General features: G+C 43.8%; 1 long non-coding RNA gene across 3 annotated transcripts; it reads right to left on the reverse strand.

Annotated features, from left to right (window-relative positions):
* Nucleotides 1-5749: 5749 nt before the first annotated feature.
* LOC308401858 lies at nt 5750-15452 on the reverse strand. 3 transcript variants are annotated; one of them, XR_013972626.1, is made up of 3 exons: nt 13126-15452; nt 9354-12845; nt 5750-6669 (listed from the first exon to the last, which is right to left on the reverse strand). It is a non-coding gene; the product is annotated as an uncharacterized lncRNA (long non-coding RNA). The 3 variants fall into 3 exon arrangements; XR_013972627.1 differs by having other exon boundaries at nt 9354-9924; nt 12618-15452; XR_013972628.1 differs by having other exon boundaries at nt 5750-6326; nt 6607-6669; nt 9354-15452.
* Between the last annotated feature and the right edge of the window lie 7906 nt (nt 15453-23358).

The raw sequence follows: 23358 nt of genomic DNA on the forward strand, positions 1-23358 counted from the left end.
ATACTATGCAGTGTGCAGCCTCAGGTGATGAACTCATTATACACATAAAACATAACCTATACATTTACACATACCTAGAAGACAAAGTGCAGCAGCAAAATCAGTGTCACACAGCAACAGCAGGCCTCTCCTCATCCCTGTTTAGCACAAGTAAGGACCACATAAACGGATGGTGTAACAGATAAAACGCAGTTCCAATTACTATTTTTCTCGTTCAAAGCAATCAAAAACACTTTGGGAGCTTTTAGCCATGAGAACTAATAGTTAGCAAAGAAAAATACACCAAATTTAAATGTATAATTTAGTACAGGGAGAGGAGCTACAGAAAGTGTGCCTCACCAGTGTGGAGTCCATGCAGCTCTGGCTGGGAAACCCCACACACGCAACATGTTTACAAGTGGCGTCACACTGATTAATGCCCCACTTCAACAGTGACACGTGGAACCTTAGTTTTACATAAATTAAATTTACACAATAAAAAATAAATAAACTATATACAATACAGTTTTGAGAATGTTCACACTCAGTATATTATATCTCAGCTACACGCACAGTTCCAGGAAGCTCCGCAGGCCTCTGAGGTACTGTAGGTGGGCGGAGATTTGAAGCGGCTCCCTCCCTGTGAGCCAAGTGAAAGAGCGCACCGTCACAAGCGAGAAGTGTCCCGAGAAGGCGGCTCAGCCAGGAACCTGCGGGAGGCCATCGCTTCTCGGCCTTTTGGCTAAGTATCTGTTCTTATCAGTTTAATATCTGATACGCCCCCGATTTGGGGGCAACGTATTAAACGTATTTTTAGAACAGGGAGCCGAATAAGGGGCTCGCTCCGTTCGCTCCACGCATCGACCCGGTATTGCAGCGCCTCCGGGAACGGTGCCCCCTTTGCTGACTTTGTGCAAAAGCAAGAAAGCCAAACAAAGTAAGGTCGGCCAAACCAAGAGCCAGAAAGCAGCCGCAAGCGGCGAAAGTGCAGGGATAGAAGCTCAGAGAAATAAGGAAAAAAACTGGGAAGATAGCGAGGAACTGAATATATTATTAAAGGAACAGGAGGTTTTGTTTCAGGAGAGGGCGAAAACAAGAATGTTTAAATTTATGCAGGAGGAGTATATGCAACAGGAGAAGTGCTCGGCCTATTTTTTTGCTCAAATGAAAAAGAAAGAGGAAAAAGGGGCAATTATGGAACTGGAAAGGGAAGGGAAATCGGTTACTGGACGGGATAATATTTTGAAGATGGTAGAGGAGTACTACAGTTCATTGTTTGGTGTGGAAGAAGTAGATAGAGGGGCTCAAGAAATGGTTTTAGGTTTTCTGAAAGAGAGGTTACCAGAGGACGCAAGGAAGCTTTTGGAAAGGAGCATAACAAACCACGAACTATACGAGGCGATAAAGACAATGAAGAATAACAAGGTACCTGGGATAGATGGACTCACAAAGGAGTTTTACATCACCTTTTGGGATCTCATCGGAGACCACTTGTTGGAGGTATTTGAAGAAATGTGTGAAACGGGTAGAATGCCAAAGAGTATGAGGACGGGTGTGATAAGTTTTCTACATAAGAAAGGCTCACCTGCTGTGCTTTCAAATTATAGGCCTCTTTCAATGGTCTGCGTGGACTACAAAATTTTGAGTCGAACTCTAGCAAGACGCCTGGCCCGAGTCTTGCCTGCTATTATTAATGCAGACCAGACATGCGGGGTAAAGGGCAGGCAGATTGGTTGGAACTTACAATTACATAGAGATGTGCTTACACTTGATCAGGAAAAAGCTTTTGATAGGGTCAATCATGATTTCTTATGGAGGGTGATGAGAAATTTTGATATAGGAGGTAAATTTTTGAATTGGATAAGTATGATGTATACTGACATAATCTGCAAGATAAAGATAAATGGACACTTAACAGAGGAAGTACAACAAACGAGAGGGCTACGGCAGGGTTGCCCCCTGTCCGCCCTACTCTATGTTATATATGTAGAACCTTTAGCATGTGCAATAAGAGGAAACGAGAAAATTAGAGGAGTGCCCTTGCCAGAGGGGAGGTGTTGAAGATCTCCCAGTACGCTGACGACACAGTTCTTTACTTGGAAGATGATGGAAGTGTGAGGGAGATGATACGAACAATACAGACCTTTGAGAGCGCTGCGGGGTCAAAGGTCAATGAGGAGAAATCAAAATATAAATTTTTGGGACGATGGGCAGGTAGGAGACAGACACTTTGCGGGCTTTCTTTGTGTGAAGGGTCCATGCAGGTCCTGGGCATTGATTTTGGAAATCCAGCAAATTACAACTGGGATTTGAAGATAGCGAAGATCTAAAAGAAATTGGGGATGTGGTCAAAAAGAAAGCTCACTATAACTGGCAAAGTTTTGGCCGTAAAAGCTGACATCTTACCTGCCCTACTCCATTTGGCATATGTCTTTCCAATGCCACAGACTCATAGGAAGGTGCTAACACGGGGAATTTTTAAATTAATATGGGGGGGGGGGGGGGGGGGGTATGAATATGTAAAAGAACAACTATGTATCAGACAATATCAAAAGGTGGGAGGGATGTCCCATACATCCCTTTGAAATTGGATGTGATGTATTACAGTAACATATGTGATCCTCTCCAGTCACCCCTTTCCTGTCAAAGTGGAACTCTGGAGCAGAGCAGGCGGGGCCTGAGATCTGCCCCTTCAGCCAAGCAAACAGGGCCTACCGTGACGCCGGAAGCCGGGACGAGGAGTCACTGCGGCTTCCTGCGAGGCCAAAGAAACACACACTCTGGCTTCTCTTCAAAACGTACAAGTCTTTCGCCTTTTACTAAAGACTTCCGTGGAGAGTGAGGCTAAGGAGTTGCACCTATTTTTGGCAGGGTCTGCCGTCTGGCTGGCCCCTCTCCTCGTTGTTCAAAAGAAGAAATAGAAGAACGCGCGTGTAGCAGATTTCAAATGGTTGACTGCGTTGTGACGACAGACACAGACTGGCTGGAAACTGGATTTATTTCTAAAAGACAAAGTGCAGCAGCAAAATCAGTGTCACACAGCAACAGCAGGCCTCTCCTCATCCCAGTGTGGAGTCCATGCAGCTCTGCTTACAATATATAAAAGAAAATACAATCTATCAAAACAACGATTCTCCCAACAGCCACTTTAAAGTCAAATGTTATAGTGGGGTAAAACAGAGACAAATATGAAGCCACTAATAATAACTTGTAATATTTAAATCCCCACTAAGATGGATCAATTACACAATACATATTCAAACAACTTTAACTTTTCTCAACATGGCTGAAAATACTATGCAGTGTGCAGCCTCAGGTGATGAACTCATTATACACATAAAACATAACCTATACATTTACACATACCTAGAAGACAAAGTGCAGCAGCAAAATCAGTGTCACACAGCAACAGCAGGCCTCTCCTCATCCCTGTTTAGCACAAGTAAGGACCACATAAACGGATGGTGTAACAGATAAAACGCAGTTCCAATTACTATTTTTCTCGTTCAAAGCAATCAAAAACACTTTGGGAGCTTTTAGCCATGAGAACTAATAGTTAGCAAAGAAAAATACACCAAATTTAAATGTATAATTTAGTACAGGGAGAGGAGCTACAGAAAGTGTGCCTCACCAGTGTGGAGTCCATGCAGCTCTGGCTGGGAAACCCCACACACGCAACATGTTTACAAGTGGCGTCACACTGATTAATGCCCCACTTCAACAGTGACACGTGGAACCTTAGTTTTACATAAATTAAATTTACACAATAAAAAATAAATAAACTATATACAATACAGTTTTGAGAATGTTCACACTCAGTATATTATATCTCAGCTACACGCACAGTTCCAGGAAGCTCCGCAGGCCTCTGAGGTACTGTAGGTGGGCGGAGATTTGAAGCGGCTCCCTCCCTGTGAGCCAAGTGAAAGAGCGCACCGTCACAAGCGAGAAGTGTCCCGAGAAGGCGGCTCAGCCAGGAACCTGCGGGAGGCCATCGCTTCTCGGCCTTTTGGCTAAGTATCTGTTCTTATCAGTTTAATATCTGATACGCCCCCGATTTGGGGGCAACGTATTAAACGCATTTTTAGAACAGGGAGCCGAATAAGGGGCTCGCTCCACGCATCGACCCGGTATTGCAGCGCCTCCGGGAACGGTGCCCCCTTTGCTGACTTTGTGCAAAAGCAAGAAAGCCAAACAAAGTAAGGTCGGCCAAACCAAGAGCCAGAAAGCAGCCGCAAGCGGCGAAAGTGCAGGGATAGAAGCTCAGAGAAATAAGGAAAAAAACTGGGAAGATAGCGAGGAACTGAATATATTATTAAAGGAACAGGAGGTTTTGTTTCAGGAGAGGGCGAAAACAAGAATGTTTAAATTTATGCAGGAGGAGTATATGCAACAGGAGAAGTGCTCGGCCTATTTTTTTGCTCAAATGAAAAAGAAAGAGGAAAAAGGGGCAATTATGGAACTGGAAAGGGAAGGGAAATCGGTTACTGGACGGGATAATATTTTGAAGATGGTAGAGGAGTACTACAGTTCATTGTTTGGTGTGGAAGAAGTAGATAGAGGGGCTCAAGAAATGGTTTTAGGTTTTCTGAAAGAGAGGTTACCAGAGGACGCAAGGAAGCTTTTGGAAAGGAGCATAACAAACCACGAACTATACGAGGCGATAAAGACAATGAAGAATAACAAGGTACCTGGGATAGATGGACTCACAAAGGAGTTTTACATCACCTTTTGGGATCTCATCGGAGACCACTTGTTGGAGGTATTTGAAGAAATGTGTGAAACGGGTAGAATGCCAAAGAGTATGAGGACGGGTGTGATAAGTTTTCTACATAAGAAAGGCTCACCTGCTGTGCTTTCAAATTATAGGCCTCTTTCAATGGTCTGCGTGGACTACAAAATTTTGAGTCGAACTCTAGCAAGACGCCTGGCCCGAGTCTTGCCTGCTATTATTAATGCAGACCAGACATGCGGGGTAAAGGGCAGGCAGATTGGTTGGAACTTACAATTACATAGAGATGTGCTTACACTTGATCAGGAAAAAGCTTTTGATAGGGTCAATCATGATTTCTTATGGAGGGTGATGAGAAATTTTGATATAGGAGGTAAATTTTTGAATTGGATAAGTATGATGTATACTGACATAATCTGCAAGATAAAGATAAATGGACACTTAACAGAGGAAGTACAACAAACGAGAGGGCTACGGCAGGGTTGCCCCCTGTCCGCCCTACTCTATGTTATATATGTAGAACCTTTAGCATGTGCAATAAGAGGAAACGAGAAAATTAGAGGAGTGCCCTTGCCAGGGGGGAGGTGTTGAAGATCTCCCAGTACGCTGACGACACAGTTCTTTACTTGGAAGATGATGGAAGTGTGAGGGAGATGATACGAACAATACAGACCTTTGAGAGCGCTGCGGGGTCAAAGGTCAATGAGGAGAAATCAAAATATAAATTTTTGGGACGATGGGCAGGTAGGAGACAGACGCTTTGCGGGCTTTCTTTGTGTGAAGGGTCCATGCAGGTCCTGGGCATTGATTTTGGAAATCCAGCAAATTACAACTGGGATTTGAAGATAGCGAAGATCTTAAAGAAATTGGGGATGTGGTCAAAAAGAAAGCTCACTATAACTGGCAAAGTTTTGGCCGTAAAAGCTGACATCTTACCTGCCCTACTCCATTTGGCATATGTCTTTCCAATGCCACAGACTCATAGGAAGGTGCTAACACGGGGAATTTTTAAATTAATATGGGGGAGGGGGGGGGGGGGTATGAATATGTAAAAGAACAACTATGTATCAGACAATATCAAAAGGTGGGAGGGATGTCCCATACATCCCTTTGAAATTGGATGTGATGTATTACAGTAACATATGTGATCCTCTCCAGTCACCCCTTTCCTGTCAAAGTGGAACTCTGGAGCAGAGCAGGCGGGGCCTGAGATCTGCCCCTTCAGCCAAGCAAACAGGGCCTACCGTGACGCCGGAAGCCGGGACGAGGAGTCACTGCGGCTTCCTGCGAGGCCAAAGAAACACACACTCTGGCTTCTCTTCAAAACGTACAAGTCTTTCGCCTTTTACTAAAGACTTCCGTGGAGAGTGAGGCTAAGGAGTTGCACCTATTTTTGGCAGGGTCTGCCGTCTGGCTGGCCCCTCTCCTCGTTGTTCAAAAGAAGAAATAGAAGAAAGCGCGTCTAGCAGATTTCAAATGGTTGACTGCGTTGTGACGACAGACACAGACTGGCTGGAAACTGGATTTATTTCTAAAAGACAAAGTGCAGCAGCAAAATCAGTGTCACACAGCAACAGCAGGCCTCTCCTCATCCCAGTGTGGAGTCCATGCAGCTCTGCTTACAATATATAAAAGAAAATACAATCTATCAAAACAACGATTCTCCCAACAGCCACTTTAAAGTCAAATGTTATAGTGGGGTAAAACAGAGACAAATATGAAGCCACTAATAATAACTTGTAATATTTAAATCCCCACTAAGATGGATCAATTACACAATACATATTCAAACAACTTTAACTTTTCTCAACATGGCTGAAAATACTATGCAGTGTGCAGCCTCAGGTGATGAACTCATTATACACATAAAACATAACCTATACATTTACACATACCTAGAAGACAAAGTGCAGCAGCAAAATCAGTGTCACACAGCAACAGCAGGCCTCTCCTCATCCCTGTTTAGCACAAGTAAGGACCACATAAACGGATGGTGTAACAGATAAAACGCAGTTCCAATTACTATTTTTCTCGTTCAAAGCAATCAAAAACACTTTGGGAGCTTTTAGCCATGAGAACTAATAGTTAGCAAAGAAAAATACACCAAATTTAAATGTATAATTTAGTACAGGGAGAGGAGCTACAGAAAGTGTGCCTCACCAGTGTGGAGTCCATGCAGCTCTGGCTGGGAAACCCCACACACGCAACATGTTTACAAGTGGCGTCACACTGATTAATGCCCCACTTCAACAGTGACACGTGGAACCTTAGTTTTACATAAATTAAATTTACACAATAAAAAATAAATAAACTATATACAATACAGTTTTGAGAATGTTCACACTCAGTATATTATATCTCAGCTACACGCACAGTTCCAGGAAGCTCCGCAGGCCTCTGAGGTACTGTAGGTGGGCGGAGATTTGAAGCGGCTCCCTCCCTGTGAGCCAAGTGAAAGAGCGCACCGTCACAAGCGAGAAGTGTCCCGAGAAGGCGGCTCAGCCAGGAACCTGCGGGAGGCCATCGCTTCTCGGCCTTTTGGCTAAGTATCTGTTCTTATCAGTTTAATATCTGATACGCCCCCGATTTGGGGGCAACGTATTAAACGCATTTTTAGAACAGGGAGCCGAATAAGGGGCTCGCTCCACGCATCGACCCGGTATTGCAGCGCCTCCGGGAACGGTGCCCCCTTTGCTGACTTTGTGCAAAAGCAAGAAAGCCAAACAAAGTAAGGTCGGCCAAACCAAGAGCCAGAAAGCAGCCGCAAGCGGCGAAAGTGCAGGGATAGAAGCTCAGAGAAATAAGGAAAAAAACTGGGAAGATAGCGAGGAACTGAATATATTATTAAAGGAACAGGAGGTTTTGTTTCAGGAGAGGGCGAAAACAAGAATGTTTAAATTTATGCAGGAGGAGTATATGCAACAGGAGAAGTGCTCGGCCTATTTTTTTGCTCAAATGAAAAAGAAAGAGGAAAAAGGGGCAATTATGGAACTGGAAAGGGAAGGGAAATCGGTTACTGGACGGGATAATATTTTGAAGATGGTAGAGGAGTACTACAGTTCATTGTTTGGTGTGGAAGAAGTAGATAGAGGGGCTCAAGAAATGGTTTTAGGTTTTCTGAAAGAGAGGTTACCAGAGGACGCAAGGAAGCTTTTGGAAAGGAGCATAACACACCACGAACTATACGAGGCGATAAAGACAATGAAGAATAACAAGGTACCTGGGATAGATGGACTCACAAAGGAGTTTTACATCACCTTTTGGGATCTCATCGGAGACCACTTGTTGGAGGTATTTGAAGAAATGTGTGAAACGGGTAGAATGCCAAAGAGTATGAGGACGGGTGTGATAAGTTTTCTACATAAGAAAGGCTCACCTGCTGTGCTTTCAAATTATAGGCCTCTTTCAATGGTCTGCGTGGACTACAAAATTTTGAGTCGAACTCTAGCAAGACGCCTGGCCCGAGTCTTGCCTGCTATTATTAATGCAGACCAGACATGCGGGGTAAAGGGCAGGCAGATTGGTTGGAACTTACAATTACATAGAGATGTGCTTACACTTGATCAGGAAAAAGCTTTTGATAGGGTCAATCATGATTTCTTATGGAGGGTGATGAGAAATTTTGATATAGGAGGTAAATTTTTGAATTGGATAAGTATGATGTATACTGACATAATCTGCAAGATAAAGATAAATGGACACTTAACAGAGGAAGTACAACAAACGAGAGGGCTACGGCAGGGTTGCCCCCTGTCCGCCCTACTCTATGTTATATATGTAGAACCTTTAGCATGTGCAATAAGAGGAAACGAGAAAATTAGAGGAGTGCCCTTGCCAGGGGGGAGGTGTTGAAGATCTCCCAGTACGCTGACGACACAGTTCTTTACTTGGAAGATGATGGAAGTGTGAGGGAGATGATACGAACAATACAGACCTTTGAGAGCGCTGCGGGGTCAAAGGTCAATGAGGAGAAATCAAAATATAAATTTTTGGGACGATGGGCAGGTAGGAGACAGACGCTTTGCGGGCTTTCTTTGTGTGAAGGGTCCATGCAGGTCCTGGGCATTGATTTTGGAAATCCAGCAAATTACAACTGGGATTTGAAGATAGCGAAGATCTTAAAGAAATTGGGGATGTGGTCAAAAAGAAAGCTCACTATAACTGGCAAAGTTTTGGCCGTAAAAGCTGACATCTTACCTGCCCTACTCCATTTGGCATATGTCTTTCCAATGCCACAGACTCATAGGAAGGTGCTAACACGGGGAATTTTTAAATTAATATGGGGGGGGGGGGGTATGAATATGTAAAAGAACAACTATGTATCAGACAATATCAAAAGGTGGGAGGGATGTCCCATACATCCCTTTGAAATTGGATGTGATGTATTACAGTAACATATGTGATCCTCTCCAGTCACCCCTTTCCTGTCAAAGTGGAACTCTGGAGCAGAGCAGGCGGGGCCTGAGATCTGCCCCTTCAGCCAAGCAAACAGGGCCTACCGTGACGCCGGAAGCCGGGACGAGGAGTCACTGCGGCTTCCTGCGAGGCCAAAGAAACACACACTCTGGCTTCTCTTCAAAACGTACAAGTCTTTCGCCTTTTACTAAAGACTTCCGTGGAGAGTGAGGCTAAGGAGTTGCACCTATTTTTGGCAGGGTCTGCCGTCTGGCTGGCCCCTCTCCTCGTTGTTCAAAAGAAGAAATAGAAGAAAGCGCGTCTAGCAGATTTCAAATGGTTGACTGCGTTGTGACGACAGACACAGACTGGCTGGAAACTGGATTTATTTCTAAAAGACAAAGTGCAGCAGCAAAATCAGTGTCACACAGCAACAGCAGGCCTCTCCTCATCCCAGTGTGGAGTCCATGCAGCTCTGCTTACAATATATAAAAGAAAATACAATCTATCAAAACAACGATTCTCCCAACAGCCACTTTAAAGTCAAATGTTATAGTGGGGTAAAACAGAGACAAATATGAAGCCACTAATAATAACTTGTAATATTTAAATCCCCACTAAGATGGATCAATTACACAATACATATTCAAACAACTTTAACTTTTCTCAACATGGCTGAAAATACTATGCAGTGTGCAGCCTCAGGTGATGAACTCATTATACACATAAAACATAACCTATACATTTACACATACCTAGAAGACAAAGTGCAGCAGCAAAATCAGTGTCACACAGCAACAGCAGGCCTCTCCTCATCCCTGTTTAGCACAAGTAAGGACCACATAAACGGATGGTGTAACAGATAAAACGCAGTTCCAATTACTATTTTTCTCGTTCAAAGCAATCAAAAACACTTTGGGAGCTTTTAGCCATGAGAACTAATAGTTAGCAAAGAAAAATACACCAAATTTAAATGTATAATTTAGTACAGGGAGAGGAGCTACAGAAAGTGTGCCTCACCAGTGTGGAGTCCATGCAGCTCTGGCTGGGAAACCCCACACACGCAACATGTTTACAAGTGGCGTCACACTGATTAATGCCCCACTTCAACAGTGACACGTGGAACCTTAGTTTTACATAAATTAAATTTACACAATAAAAAATAAATAAACTATATACAATACAGTTTTGAGAATGTTCACACTCAGTATATTATATCTCAGCTACACGCACAGTTCCAGGAAGCTCCGCAGGCCTCTGAGGTACTGTAGGTGGGCGGAGATTTGAAGCGGCTCCCTCCCTGTGAGCCAAGTGAAAGAGCGCACCGTCACAAGCGAGAAGTGTCCCGAGAAGGCGGCTCAGCCAGGAACCTGCGGGAGGCCATCGCTTCTCGGCCTTTTGGCTAAGTATCTGTTCTTATCAGTTTAATATCTGATACGCCCCCGATTTGGGGGCAACGTATTAAACGCATTTTTAGAACAGGGAGCCGAATAAGGGGCTCGCTCCGTTCGCTCCACGCATCGACCCGGTATTGCAGCGCCTCCGGGAACGGTGCCCCCTTTGCTGACTTTGTGCAAAAGCAAGAAAGCCAAACAAAGTAAGGTCGGCCAAACCAAGAGCCAGAAAGCAGCCGCAAGCGGCGAAAGTGCAGGGATAGAAGCTCAGAGAAATAAGGAAAAAAACTGGGAAGATAGCGAGGAACTGAATATATTATTAAAGGAACAGGAGGTTTTGTTTCAGGAGAGGGCGAAAACAAGAATGTTTAAATTTATGCAGGAGGAGTATATGCAACAGGAGAAGTGCTCGGCCTATTTTTTTGCTCAAATGAAAAAGAAAGAGGAAAAAGGGGCAATTATGGAACTGGAAAGGGAAGGGAAATCGGTTACTGGACGGGATAATATTTTGAAGATGGTAGAGGAGTACTACAGTTCATTGTTTGGTGTGGAAGAAGTAGATAGAGGGGCTCAAGAAATGGTTTTAGGTTTTCTGAAAGAGAGGTTACCAGAGGACGCAAGGAAGCTTTTGGAAAGGAGCATAACAAACCACGAACTATACGAGGCGATAAAGACAATGAAGAATAACAAGGTACCTGGGATAGATGGACTCACAAAGGAGTTTTACATCACCTTTTGGGATCTCATCGGAGACCACTTGTTGGAGGTATTTGAAGAAATGTGTGAAACGGGTAGAATGCCAAAGAGTATGAGGACGGGTGTGATAAGTTTTCTACATAAGAAAGGCTCACCTGCTGTGCTTTCAAATTATAGGCCTCTTTCAATGGTCTGCGTGGACTACAAAATTTTGAGTCGAACTCTAGCAAGACGCCTGGCCCGAGTCTTGCCTGCTATTATTAATGCAGACCAGACATGCGGGGTAAAGGGCAGGCAGATTGGTTGGAACTTACAATTACATAGAGATGTGCTTACACTTGATCAGGAAAAAGCTTTTGATAGGGTCAATCATGATTTCTTATGGAGGGTGATGAGAAATTTTGATATAGGAGGTAAATTTTTGAATTGGATAAGTATGATGTATACTGACATAATCTGCAAGATAAAGATAAATGGACACTTAACAGAGGAAGTACAACAAACGAGAGGGCTACGGCAGGGTTGCCCCCTGTCCGCCCTACTCTATGTTATATATGTAGAACCTTTAGCATGTGCAATAAGAGGAAACGAGAAAATTAGAGGAGTGCCCTTGCCAGGGGGGAGGTGTTGAAGATCTCCCAGTACGCTGACGACACAGTTCTTTACTTGGAAGATGATGGAAGTGTGAGGGAGATGATACGAACAATACAGACCTTTGAGAGCGCTGCGGGGTCAAAGGTCAATGAGGAGAAATCAAAATATAAATTTTTGGGACGATGGGCAGGTAGGAGACAGACGCTTTGCGGGCTTTCTTTGTGTGAAGGGTCCATGCAGGTCCTGGGCATTGATTTTGGAAATCCAGCAAATTACAACTGGGATTTGAAGATAGCGAAGATCTTAAAGAAATTGGGGATGTGGTCAAAAAGAAAGCTCACTATAACTGGCAAAGTTTTGGCCGTAAAAGCTGACATCTTACCTGCCCTACTCCATTTGGCATATGTCTTTCCAATGCCACAGACTCATAGGAAGGTGCTAACACGGGGAATTTTTAAATTAATATGGGGGGGGGGGGGTATGAATATGTAAAAGAACAACTATGTATCAGACAATATCAAAAGGTGGGAGGGATGTCCCATACATCCCTTTGAAATTGGATGTGATGTATTACAGTAACATATGTGATCCTCTCCAGTCACCCCTTTCCTGTCAAAGTGGAACTCTGGAGCAGAGCAGGCGGGGCCTGAGATCTGCCCCTTCAGCCAAGCAAACAGGGCCTACCGTGACGCCGGAAGCCGGGACGAGGAGTCACTGCGGCTTCCTGCGAGGCCAAAGAAACACACACTCTGGCTTCTCTTCAAAACGTACAAGTCTTTCGCCTTTTACTAAAGACTTCCGTGGAGAGTGAGGCTAAGGAGTTGCACCTATTTTTGGCAGGGTCTGCCGTCTGGCTGGCCCCTCTCCTCGTTGTTCAAAAGAAGAAATAGAAGAAAGCGCGTCTAGCAGATTTCAAATGGTTGACTGCGTTGTGACGACAGACACAGACTGGCTGGAAACTGGATTTATTTCTAAAAGACAAAGTGCAGCAGCAAAATCAGTGTCACACAGCAACAGCAGGCCTCTCCTCATCCCAGTGTGGAGTCCATGCAGCTCTGCTTACAATATATAAAAGAAAATACAATCTATCAAAACAACGATTCTCCCAACAGCCACTTTAAAGTCAAATGTTATAGTGGGGTAAAACAGAGACAAATATGAAGCCACTAATAATAACTTGTAATATTTAAATCCCCACTAAGATGGATCAATTACACAATACATATTCAAACAACTTTAACTTTTCTCAACATGGCTGAAAATACTATGCAGTGTGCAGCCTCAGGTGATGAACTCATTATACACATAAAACATAACCTATACATTTACACATACCTAGAAGACAAAGTGCAGCAGCAAAATCAGTGTCACACAGCAACAGCAGGCCTCTCCTCATCCCTGTTTAGCACAAGTAAGGACCACATAAACGGATGGTGTAACAGATAAAACGCAGTTCCAATTACTATTTTTCTCGTTCAAAGCAATCAAAAACACTTTGGGAGCTTTTAGCCATGAGAACTAATAGTTAGCAAAGAAAAATACACCAAATTTAAATGTATAATTTAGTACAGGGAGAGGAGCTACAGAAAGTGTGCCTCACCAGTGTGGAGTCCATGCAGCTCTGGCTGGGAAACCCCACACACGCAACATGTTTACAAGTGGCGTCACACTGATTAATGCCCCACTTCAACAGTGACACGTGGAACCTTAGTTTTACATAAATTAAATTTACACAATAAAAAATAAATAAACTATATACAATACAGTTTTGAGAATGTTCACACTCAGTATATTATATCTCAGCTACACGCACAGTTCCAGGAAGCTCCGCAGGCCTCTGAGGTACTGTAGGTGGGCGGAGATTTGAAGCGGCTCCCTCCCTGTGAGCCAAGTGAAAGAGCGCACCGTCACAAGCGAGAAGTGTCCCGAGAAGGCGGCTCAGCCAGGAACCTGCGGGAGGCCATCGCTTCTCGGCCTTTTGGCTAAGTATCTGTTCTTATCAGTTTAATATCTGATACGCCCCCGATTTGGGGGCAACGTATTAAACGCATTTTTAGAACAGGGAGCCGAATAAGGGGCTCGCTCCACGCATCGACCCGGTATTGCAGCGCCTCCGGGAACGGTGCCCCCTTTGCTGACTTTGTGCAAAAGCAAGAAAGCCAAACAAAGTAAGGTCGGCCAAACCAAGAGCCAGAAAGCAGCCGCAAGCGGCGAAAGTGCAGGGATAGAAGCTCAGAGAAATAAGGAAAAAAACTGGGAAGATAGCGAGGAACTGAATATATTATTAAAGGAACAGGAGGTTTTGTTTCAGGAGAGGGCGAAAACAAGAATGTTTAAATTTATGCAGGAGGAGTATATGCAACAGGAGAAGTGCTCGGCCTATTTTTTTGCTCAAATGAAAAAGAAAGAGGAAAAAGGGGCAATTATGGAACTGGAAAGGGAAGGGAAATCGGTTACTGGACGGGATAATATTTTGAAGATGGTAGAGGAGTACTACAGTTCATTGTTTGGTGTGGAAGAAGTAGATAGAGGGGCTCAAGAAATGGTTTTAGGTTTTCTGAAAGAGAGGTTACCAGAGGACGCAAGGAAGCTTTTGGAAAGGAGCATAACAAACCACGAACTATACGAGGCGATAAAGACAATGAAGAATAACAAGGTACCTGGGATAGATGGACTCACAAAGGAGTTTTACATCACCTTTTGGGATCTCATCGGAGACCACTTGTTGGAGGTATTTGAAGAAATGTGTGAAACGGGTAGAATGCCAAAGAGTATGAGGACGGGTGTGATAAGTTTTCTACATAAGAAAGGCTCACCTGCTGTGCTTTCAAATTATAGGCCTCTTTCAATGGTCTGCGTGGACTACAAAATTTTGAGTCGAACTCTAGCAAGACGCCTGGCCCGAGTCTTGCCTGCTATTATTAATGCAGACCAGACATGCGGGGTAAAGGGCAGGCAGATTGGTTGGAACTTACAATTACATAGAGATGTGCTTACACTTGATCAGGAAAAAGCTTTTGATAGGGTCAATCATGATTTCTTATGGAGGGTGATGAGAAATTTTGATATAGGAGGTAAATTTTTGAATTGGATAAGTATGATGTATACTGACATAATCTGCAAGATAAAGATAAATGGACACTTAACAGAGGAAGTACAACAAACGAGAGGGCTACGGCAGGGTTGCCCCCTGTCCGCCCTACTCTATGTTATATATGTAGAACCTTTAGCATGTGCAATAAGAGGAAACGAGAAAATTAGAGGAGTGCCCTTGCCAGGGGGGAGGTGTTGAAGATCTCCCAGTACGCTGACGACACAGTTCTTTACTTGGAAGATGATGGAAGTGTGAGGGAGATGATACGAACAATACAGACCTTTGAGAGCGCTGCGGGGTCAAAGGTCAATGAGGAGAAATCAAAATATAAATTTTTGGGACGATGGGCAGGTAGGAGACAGACGCTTTGCGGGCTTTCTTTGTGTGAAGGGTCCATGCAGGTCCTGGGCATTGATTTTGGAAATCCAGCAAATTACAACTGGGATTTGAAGATAGCGAAGATCTTAAAGAAATTGGGGATGTGGTCAAAAAGAAAGCTCACTATAACTGGCAAAGTTTTGGCCGTAAAAGCTGACATCTTACCTGCCCTACTCCATTTGGCATATGTCTTTCCAATGCCACAGACATAGGAAGGTGCTAACACGGGGAATTTTTAAATTAATATGGGGGGGGGGGGGGGGTATGAATATGTAAAAGAACAACTATGTATCAGACAATATCAAAAGGTGGGAGGGATGTCCCATACATCCCTTTGAAATTGGATGTGATGTATTACAGTAACATATGTGATCCTCTCCAGTCACCCCTTTCCTGTCAAAGTGGAACTCTGGAGCAGAGCAGGCGGGGCCTGAGATCTGCCCCTTCAGCCAAGCAAACAGGGCCTACCGTGACGCCGGAAGCCGGGACGAGGAGTCACTGCGGCTTCCTGCGAGGCCAAAGAAACACACACTCTGGCTTCTCTTCAAAACGTACAAGTCTTTCGCCTTTTACTAAAGACTTCCGTGGAGAGTGAGGCTAAGGAGTTGCACCTATTTTTGGCAGGGTCTGCCGTCTGGCTGGCCCCTCTCCTCGTTGTTCAAAAGAAGAAATAGAAGAACGCGCGTGTAGCAGATTTCAAATGGTTGACTGCGTTGTGACGACAGACACAGACTGGCTGGAAACTGGATTTATTTCTAAAAGACAAAGTGCAGCAGCAAAATCAGTGTCACACAGCAACAGCAGGCCTCTCCTCATCCCAGTGTGGAGTCCATGCAGCTCTGCTTACAATATATAAAAGAAAATACAATCTATCAAAACAACGATTCTCCCAACAGCCACTTTAAAGTCAAATGTTATAGTGGGGTAAAACAGAGACAAATATGAAGCCACTAATAATAACTTGTAATATTTAAATCCCCACTAAGATGGATCAATTACACAATACATATTCAAACAACTTTAACTTTTCTCAACATGGCTGAAAATACTATGCAGTGTGCAGCCTCAGGTGATGAACTCATTATACACATAAAACATAACCTATACATTTACACATACCTAGAAGACAAAGTGCAGCAGCAAAATCAGTGTCACACAGCAACAGCAGGCCTCTCCTCATCCCTGTTTAGCACAAGTAAGGACCACATAAACGGATGGTGTAACAGATAAAACGCAGTTCCAATTACTATTTTTCTCGTTCAAAGCAATCAAAAACACTTTGGGAGCTTTTAGCCATGAGAACTAATAGTTAGCAAAGAAAAATACACCAAATTTAAATGTATAATTTAGTACAGGGAGAGGAGCTACAGAAAGTGTGCCTCACCAGTGTGGAGTCCATGCAGCTCTGGCTGGGAAACCCCACACACGCAACATGTTTACAAGTGGCGTCACACTGATTAATGCCCCACTTCAACAGTGACACGTGGAACCTTAGTTTTACATAAATTAAATTTACACAATAAAAAATAAATAAACTATATACAATACAGTTTTGAGAATGTTCACACTCAGTATATTATATCTCAGCTACACGCACAGTTCCAGGAAGCTCCGCAGGCCTCTGAGGTACTGTAGGTGGGCGGAGATTTGAAGCGGCTCCCTCCCTGTGAGCCAAGTGAAAGAGCGCACCGTCACAAGCGAGAAGTGTCCCGAGAAGGCGGCTCAGCCAGGAACCTGCGGGAGGCCATCGCTTCTCGGCCTTTTGGCTAAGTATCTGTTCTTATCAGTTTAATATCTGATACGCCCCCGATTTGGGGGCAACGTATTAAACGCATTTTTAGAACAGGGAGCCGAATAAGGGGCTCGCTCCACGCATCGACCCGGTATTGCAGCGCCTCCGGGAACGGTGCCCCCTTTGCTGACTTTGTGCAAAAGCAAGAAAGCCAAACAAAGTAAGGTCGGCCAAACCAAGAGCCAGAAAGCAGCCGCAAGCGGCGAAAGTGCAGGGATAGAAGCTCAGAGAAATAAGGAAAAAAACTGGGAAGATAGCGAGGAACTGAATATATTATTAAAGGAACAGGAGGTTTTGTTTCAGGAGAGGGCGAAAACAAGAATGTTTAAATTTATGCAGGAGGAGTATATGCAACAGGAGAAGTGCTCGGCCTATTTTTTTGCTCAAATGAAAAAGAAAGAGGAAAAAGGGGCAATTATGGAACTGGAAAGGGAAGGGAAATCGGTTACTGGACGGGATAATATTTTGAAGATGGTAGAGGAGTACTACAGTTCATTGTTTGGTGTGGAAGAAGTAGATAGAGGGGCTCAAGAAATGGTTTTAGGTTTTCTGAAAGAGAGGTTACCAGAGGACGCAAGGAAGCTTTTGGAAAGGAGCATAACAAACCACGAACTATACGAGGCGATAAAGACAATGAAGAATAACAAGGTACCTGGGATAGATGGACTCACAAAGGAGTTTTACATCACCTTTTGGGATCTCATCGGAGACCACTTGTTGGAGGTATTTGAAGAAATGTGTGAAACGGGTAGAATGCCAAAGAGTATGAGGACGGGTGTGATAAGTTTTCTACATAAGAAAGGCTCACCTGCTGTGCTTTCAAATTATAGGCCTCTTTCAATGGTCTGCGTGGACTACAAAATTTTGAGTCGAACTCTAGCAAGACGCCTGGCCCGAGTCTTGCCTGCTATTATTAATGCAGACCAGACATGCGGGGTAAAGGGCAGGCAGATTGGTTGGAACTTACAATTACATAGAGATGTGCTTACACTTGATCAGGAAAAAGCTTTTGATAGGGTCAATCATGATTTCTTATGGAGGGTGATGAGAAATTTTGATATAGGAGGTAAATTTTTGAATTGGATAAGTATGATGTATACTGACATAATCTGCAAGATAAAGATAAATGGACACTTAACAGAGGAAGTACAACAAACGAGAGGGCTACGGCAGGGTTGCCCCCTGTCCGCCCTACTCTATGTTATATATGTAGAACCTTTAGCATGTGCAATAAGAGGAAACGAGAAAATTAGAGGAGTGCCCTTGCCAGGGGGGAGGTGTTGAAGATCTCCCAGTACGCTGACGACACAGTTCTTTACTTGGAAGATGATGGAAGTGTGAGGGAGATGATACGAACAATACAGACCTTTGAGAGCGCTGCGGGGTCAAAGGTCAATGAGGAGAAATCAAAATATAAATTTTTGGGACGATGGGCAGGTAGGAGACAGACGCTTTGCGGGCTTTCTTTGTGTGAAGGGTCCATGCAGGTCCTGGGCATTGATTTTGGAAATCCAGCAAATTACAACTGGGATTTGAAGATAGCGAAGATCTTAAAGAAATTGGGGATGTGGTCAAAAAGAAAGCTCACTATAACTGGCAAAGTTTTGGCCGTAAAAGCTGACATCTTACCTGCCCTACTCCATTTGGCATATGTCTTTCCAATGCCACAGACTCATAGGAAGGTGCTAACACGGGGAATTTTTAAATTAATATGGGGGGGGGGGGGTATGAATATGTAAAAGAACAACTATGTATCAGACAATATCAAAAGGTGGGAGGGATGTCCCATACATCCCTTTGAAATTGGATGTGATGTATTACAGTAACATATGTGATCCTCTCCAGTCACCCCTTTCCTGTCAAAGTGGAACTCTGGAGCAGAGCAGGCGGGGCCTGAGATCTGCCCCTTCAGCCAAGCAAACAGGGCCTACCGTGACGCCGGAAGCCGGGACGAGGAGTCACTGCGGCTTCCTGCGAGGCCAAAGAAACACACACTCTGGCTTCTCTTCAAAACGTACAAGTCTTTCGCCTTTTACTAAAGACTTCCGTGGAGAGTGAGGCTAAGGAGTTGCACCTATTTTTGGCAGGGTCTGCCGTCTGGCTGGCCCCTCTCCTCGTTGTTCAAAAGAAGAAATAGAAGAAAGCGCGTCTAGCAGATTTCAAATGGTTGACTGCGTTGTGACGACAGACACAGACTGGCTGGAAACTGGATTTATTTCTAAAAGACAAAGTGCAGCAGCAAAATCAGTGTCACACAGCAACAGCAGGCCTCTCCTCATCCCAGTGTGGAGTCCATGCAGCTCTGCTTACAATATATAAAAGAAAATACAATCTATCAAAACAACGATTCTCCCAACAGCCACTTTAAAGTCAAATGTTATAGTGGGGTAAAACAGAGACAAATATGAAGCCACTAATAATAACTTGTAATATTTAAATCCCCACTAAGATGGATCAATTACACAATACATATTCAAACAACTTTAACTTTTCTCAACATGGCTGAAAATACTATGCAGTGTGCAGCCTCAGGTGATGAACTCATTATACACATAAAACATAACCTATACATTTACACATACCTAGAAGACAAAGTGCAGCAGCAAAATCAGTGTCACACAGCAACAGCAGGCCTCTCCTCATCCCTGTTTAGCACAAGTAAGGACCACATAAACGGATGGTGTAACAGATAAAACGCAGTTCCAATTACTATTTTTCTCGTTCAAAGCAATCAAAAACACTTTGGGAGCTTTTAGCCATGAGAACTAATACTTAGCAAAGAAAAATACACCAAATTTAAATGTATAATTATACATTTAAATTTGGTGTATTTTTCTTTGCTAAGTATTAGCAGCTAAAAGCTCCCAAAGTGTTTTTGATTGCTTTGAACGAGAAAAATAGTAATTGGAACTGCGTTTTCTCTGTTACACCATCCGTTTATGTGGTCCTTACTTGTGCTAAACAGGGATGAGGAGAGGCCTGCTGTTGCTGTGTGACACTGATTTTGCTGCTGCACTTTGTCTTTTAGAAATAAATCCAGTTTCCAGCCAGTCTGTGTCTGTCGTCACAACGCAGTCAACCATTTGAAATCTGCTAGACGCGCTTTCTTCTATTTTTTCTTTTGAACAACGAGGAGAGGGGCCAGCCAGACGGCAGACCCTGCCAAAAATAGGTGCAACTCCTTAGCCTCACTCTCCACGGAAGTCTTTAGTAAAAGGCGAAAGACTTGTACGTTTTGAAGAGAAGCCAGAGTGTGTGTTTCTTTGGCCTCGCAGGAAGCCGCAGTGACTCCTCGTCCCGGCTTCCGGCGTCACGGTAGGCCCTGTTTGCTTGGCTGAAGGGGCAGATCTCAGGCCCCGCCTGCTCTGCTCCAGAGTTCCACTTTGACAGGAAAGGGGTGACTGGAGAGGATCACATATGTTACTGTAATACATCACATCCAATTTCAAAGGGATGTATGGGACATCCCTCCCACCTTTTGATATTGTCTGATACATAGTTGTTCTTTTACATATTCATACCCCCCCCCCCCCATATTAATTTAAAAATTCCCCGTGTTAGCACCTTCCTATGAGTCTGTGGCATTGGAAAGACATATGCCAAATGGAGTAGGGCAGGTAAGATGTCAGCTTTTACGGCCAAAACTTTGCCAGTTATAGTGAGCTTTCTTTTTGACCACATCCCCAATTTCTTTAAGATCTTCGCTATCTTCAAATCCCAGTTGTAATTTGCTGGATTTCCAAAATCAATGCCCAGGACCTGCATGGACCCTTCACACAAAGAAAGCCCGCAAAGCGTCTGTCTCCTACCTGCCCATCGTCCCAAAAATTTATATTTTGATTTCTCCTCATTGACCTTTGACCCCGCAGCGCTCTCAAAGGTCTGTATTGTTCGTATCATCTCCCTCACACTTCCATCATCTTCCAAGTAAAGAACTGTGTCGTCAGCGTACTGGGAGATCTTCAACACCTCCCCCCTGGCAAGGGCACTCCTCTAATTTTCTCGTTTCCTCTTATTGCACATGCTAAAGGTTCTACATATATAACATAGAGTAGGGCGGACAGGGGGCAACCCTGCCGTAGCCCTCTCGTTTGTTGTACTTCCTCTGTTAAGTGTCCATTTATCTTTATCTTGCAGATTATGTCAGTATACATCATACTTATCCAATTCAAAAATTTACCTCCTATATCAAAATTTCTCATCACCCTCCATAAGAAATCATGATTGACCCTATCAAAAGCTTTTTCCTGATCAAGTGTAAGCACATCTCTATGTAATTGTAAGTTCCAACCAATCTGCCTGCCCTTTACCCCGCATGTCTGGTCTGCATTAATAATAGCAGGCAAGACTCGGGCCAGGCGTCTTGCTAGAGTTCGACTCAAAATTTTGTAGTCCACGCAGACCATTGAAAGAGGCCTATAATTTGAAAGCACAGCAGGTGAGCCTTTCTTATGTAGAAAACTTATCACACCCGTCCTCATACTCTTTGGCATTCTACCCGTTTCACACATTTCTTCAAATACCTCCAACAAGTGGTCTCCGATGAGATCCCAAAAGGTGATGTAAAACTCCTTTGTGAGTCCATCTATCCCAGGTACCTTGTTATTCTTCATTGTCTTTATCGCCTCGTATAGTTCGTGGTTTGTTATGCTCCTTTCCAAAAGCTTCCTTGCGTCCTCTGGTAACCTCTCTTTCAGAAAACCTAAAACCATTTCTTGAGCCCCTCTATCTACTTCTTCCACACCAAACAATGAACTGTAGTACTCCTCTACCATCTTCAAAATATTATCCCGTCCAGTAACCGATTTCCCTTCCCTTTCCAGTTCCATAATTGCCCCTTTTTCCTCTTTCTTTTTCATTTGAGCAAAAATGAGCAAAGACGTCAAGACCAAGATCCTGTGCCGCGAGTGCCGAGTGCACGTGTGTACAAACTGCACCGTCACGTACTGTCCCAACTGCGCCGCTTCTTCCCGCGCCGCCGCTCCCCAGACGCCACCGACGCCGTGATAACACAAGCGCCCCACGGTGGTCCTAGCGACCCCCCCCCACCCTATCATCATCATCATCATCATCATCATAACACACATATGCCCCGAGGGGGGTCCTAGCGACCCCCACCCTAATCACCATAACACACATATGCCCCGAGGGGGTCCTAGCGACCCCCCCCCACCCTATCATCATCATCATCATCATCATAACACATATATGCCCCGAGGGGGTCCTAGCGACCCCCACCCTATCATCATCATCATCATCATCATATTTTTTGTAATTTTGAATTCCAGTTCTTAATTCTCATATTTTCTCCTATTTCCACCCCTAAAATTTTCAACGTTTCTGATTTTTCTTGCAATCCCCATTTGTCTTTAATCTTCCGCCACTTAAAATAAATCACCTCACTCTTCTCTTTATTCATTTTCATCCCTGAGGCTGCTGAAAAAGCTTCACAAACTGCCAAACTTACTTCAATCGACTTATTGTCCGTAAGCAGCAGAGTTATATCGTCCATATACATGGAAAATTTAATTTCCAACCCTCCGCTACCCGGTGGGGTCAACCCTTTAATTAGCTCATTAGCTCGTAATGCACACGCTAATGGCTCCATCACCAATATAAATAAGGTGGGAGACAACGGGCATCCCTGCCTTACTCCAGCTTTCACTGCAACTGTAGTAGTCTGTACACCATTCACATTCACAACACTACTACAACCAGAATACAACACCTCAATTCATCTCTGAAAGACTTCTCCAAATCCTAATTTATCTAGGACTTTCATCAGAAAGGCATGACTGACATTGTCAAAGGCTTTTTCTAAATCCAAGCTTAACCCACAAAGGGGGATATTCCGCTCATGGCTATAAAGGTAGCTATCCCTTATAATCACTAAACTATCTGTCATCTTACGTCCTTGTATCCCACATGTTTGTTCCACTCCAACTAATTTAGGTACTACTGTCTGTAAACGAAAAAAAAGGGCTTTTGCTAAAATCTTAATATCTACCCCTAACAATGTCAGGGGTCTCCAATTTCTCAAATCTTTTTTAGAACCCCTTTTCCATAACAGGGAAATCACTCCTGTATTCATGGACGTTGACCATACACCTTTATCCCATGCTTCTTTATAAACCTTGCACAACGACGGGCTAAGTTGTTCCCAAAAGGCCTGATAGTATTTCTTAGGTAAGCCATCCATACCTGGTGACTTGATATCTTGCATACTTTCCATGGCTCTTGTGATTTTCTCTAGTGTTATACCTTCATCTAAATTTATACCATCTTCTGGATCCAATTTTTGTGT

This window comes from Rhamphochromis sp. 'chilingali' (assembly GCF_963969265.1).
Source record: "Rhamphochromis sp. 'chilingali' genome assembly, chromosome: 8".
Lineage (NCBI taxonomy): Eukaryota > Metazoa > Chordata > Actinopteri > Cichliformes > Cichlidae > Rhamphochromis > Rhamphochromis sp. 'chilingali'.